General features: G+C 36.7%; 1 pseudogene; it reads left to right on the top strand.

Annotated features, from left to right (window-relative positions):
- The first annotated feature begins 852 nt into the window (after positions 1–852).
- On the top strand, positions 853–1,411 carry LOC102277168 (large ribosomal subunit protein eL32 pseudogene; annotated as a pseudogene).
- Positions 1,412–3,697: the final 2,286 nt, after the last annotated feature.

The raw sequence follows: 3,697 nt of genomic DNA, 5'->3' as shown, positions 1-3,697 counted from the left end.
ATAACTACTGAGTCTCTTAATCTCACCACACTCTTTTCCTTTCTTACCTAGGTGATACCACAAGGTACCCAGTTGCTCAAACAAGAAAATGGAGTTATTAGAAATTTCACTTTTTCACATACCTCTGACACCCACTTCATCACCAAATTCTAGTGACTTCCTTCAGAAATATATCTTGAACCTATCTACTTCTCTTTGTTTCCCATTACAAGCTACTATCATCTCTTACCTGAATAACTGCAATAATCTCCTTTCTAGTCCCCCACTTCCAATCTTACCCCTTTCAATCTATTTCTTTTACAATAAACAGCCCTGGATACTCCCTTCCTTTGCTTAAATGCCTTCAAAGGCCTTCTACTGCAGTTAGGAAGACGTTTAAACTCATCATCATAGCCTCCAAAGCCTTGTGACTTGACCTGTGTTTAGCTTTCCGTTTCCTGTTGAGCTGTTCTCCACTTAATCCACTACGTTTTTGGCACACTGGTCTTCTAGCAGCCCCTAGATGGAGCCAGCTCTTCCCACCACAAGTACTATGCCTATGCTTGAAAGATTCTCCCTACCCTACCATTGCCTCATCACATCTTGTCTATTTCCTTCATAATACTTATGTCTTTAATTTAAATTTTTCCCTTGTTTTTTGGATGTGTCCCTCTTTTTCCCACTAGACTACAAGCTCCATAAGCAGCATTATTCAATGTTGTACATCTAGGGTCTGGCTATAGTTGGTGGTCAGCAAATACATGAATAAATAGTACATTTCAATAATCATTTAATGAATGGTTGGGAAGGAACATCTTTTTTTTTTTAATCCCCTCTAACACAGAAAGATATACATAGCTTCTCATTGACACCATGTATAAGACCTACCCATCATCTAAAAATAGTTACCTCAATACAACACGCACTTGTCATTTTGATCATATAAAAGCTAACTATCCTTCAGAAGGAGTTAGTACTTTAAACCCAACAGCGCTGCCTATGGAGGTGGCAGCCATCTCCTATGGCATTGTGGCTGCCCTCAGACCCCTTGTGAAGCCCAAGATTATCAAAAAGAGGACCAAGAAGTTCATCCAGCACCAGTCAGAATGACACGTCAAAATTAAGTGGAACTGGCGGAAACCAGAGGCATTGACAACAGGGTCTGTAGATTCAAAGGCCAAATCTGGATGCCAACATCAGTTACAGGAGCAACAAGGAAACAAAGCACATGCTGCCCAGTGGCTTCTGGAATTTTTTGGTTCACAATGTCAAGGAGCTTGAAGCGCTGCTGATGTGCAACAAATCTTACTGTGCTGAGATTGCTCACAAAGTCCTCTCCAAGAGCCGCAAAACCCTTGTGGACAGAGCAGCCCACTTGGGCATCAGAATTAGCAATACCAATGCCAGGTTGTGCAGGGAAGAAAAGGAATAGACAGCTTGTGTGCACACTTTCTTTGTGTTAATAAAACCATAAAGCTCGGCAAAAAATAAAAGTAAACATGACAGTCAGTAAAGTATAATATTGCCTGCTTTTCAGTGTCATACAATGTGTTCCAGTTAATACCTATACTATTTGCAAAATGTCTTTTGTTTTAAACCTCCTATTTGAAACAGTAGGTTCAGTTGTTCCTTTTACAATCAAAAATATGAAATGTCACTTTAACATAACATGGTAGTTTCTGAGTAGCTAATATGTAATGAGATGCTAAAATCTTGGAAGAAAATTGAGTTTAAAATGAAAGGCACGAGATGGCTCTGGACTCAAAGTTATTTGGGGGATTTATTTTCTAAAGTTGGCCTCAAAAAGCAACAAAAATAAATTAGAATTGTAACCTGATTATGGTACTTTCCTTTTAAAGATTAATAAGGGTTACTTGGTTCAATTTTATTCTAATAATATTCTAATGATGTCAATGAAAAGTCACTCTCATCTACTCTCAAGGACTGAGATAGTCTCTTAATCAAAGTCACTTTATTAGCTTTAGTTTTGATCCATGCCATGACATTAAAAAATAATTCTTTTTCTTCTTTAAAGAAATTTGTAGAAAATGCAAACTAGAGACAACAACCCACTATCACCTCCAGATTTACTATTTAAGCCTAAGGAGAATCTTATTTGTGTTATCTTCTGGTACCATAATTGCTCTCTGTGAGAAAGAAGTCATTTCTTATGAGGAACTCATATCCCTAACTCCTTTAAGTGCTTCTGGTATCAGATTAAATATTAATTTGAAGTACATCTGTGCTTATTCAGTTCAGCAGGTCCTGCTTATGAACGGTGATATAACAGATTTTCATTTTGCAGCACATAGCAATATGCACTACACTGCCTTTCCACCAGGGATCACTATTTTGGAACAGACAACAGACTTCAATGACCTTCGCCTTATACTTTATGCACTTTTCCATCCAAGTCAATTTATAAAATCAGGTCTTCCCAACCTTAAAGTATAAGCTAATCCTTCTGTTTTCTTTCTAAGACAAGTACCTGGAGTACCACTGTCTTGGGACCAGCATCAAACATTAGTCAAGAATGTTGTACTCTGTTGGGAAGAGCTCACTGTTATACTAAATACAGAAGATACACTTTGTCAAACAGAATAAAATTTCTGCTTGAAACTTTATGAAATATAATGCATAAAGCTCTATATTCTGGAGTACCAAATACAATCTCAGTTATTTAAACCACAACTGTAAGATTTATATTAATGCTTATGGGACCTTGACATTCATTGTTATAAATGGACTTTTTATGAAGAAAAATACAGTTTCCCTGGGTTGTGAAAGATAATCCTACATCATTAATTTTACTTTGGTATTTAAAACAGCCATTTAAACTACAACGAATATTTCTAGATTTCTACTAGCTTGTCTTCCATGAAAATGTGATAAGAATAAAGGGCACCAGTCTAACTGGAACCATTTTATCTAAGAACTGAAAGAAATAGAGTTATTTCCCATTCCCTGGCCACCTTAGCATGTCCCCCACTCCCATTCTTACTCCTATTCCTAAATAAGGTAGAGTTTGCATTTCACCTCCACAAGTAGACCATAAACTCCTTGTGTATTCAAGCTGTATCTTACTCAGTTTTCTTACTCAGTTTCAGCCTATAAAGTTCCTTGTATATGGTAATGACTCAAATATTTGTTGAACTGAAATTTAGTCCTAATGTGACTAAACTGGATGTGTCTGGCTCCCTGTCCTCAGTCACATGAATAGATTAATAAGAGCAATCTCCAGATGACTATTTTCTGACTGGTTTTCCATCTCATATAGTTTTGGGGGGCTTCCCAAAACAATTTACAAGAATGTTTTTCTCTCCAACTTTTTTTTTTTTTATTCACTAGGTATTCCTAGAGATTTATCAATCCAGGTATAAAATCACCTTGATAAGGCATAGAGCTTAAAATACCACAATTTAAGAACTTACTTTCAAGGGCACCTTATTTACTTGATTGTAGTTTTCAGACAGGGTGGCATGACTTATTTTTCCCTGGGAATATAATTAAAGACTTAACACTATAACAGTTAGCTAGATGATAATAGCAATTGATGTAGGATGGGCTTATTTATTAATAGTTGTTCTCATTAAATGGATTTAGTTACCTGCAAAAAGTCCCACTGTTTAAGTCCTACTGTGTTAGCTCCAAGTGGTCTTATATGTATAAAAACAAATTATTGAGGACTCCCCTGGTGGTCCAGTGGTTAAGAATCCGC

The sequence above is a fragment of the Bos mutus genome, chromosome X, assembly GCF_027580195.1.
Source record: "Bos mutus isolate GX-2022 chromosome X, NWIPB_WYAK_1.1, whole genome shotgun sequence".
NCBI classification, from domain to species: domain Eukaryota; kingdom Metazoa; phylum Chordata; class Mammalia; order Artiodactyla; family Bovidae; genus Bos; species Bos mutus.
The sequence above is the reverse complement of the archived record's forward strand: the minus strand, read 5'-3'. Positions and strand labels throughout refer to the sequence as shown.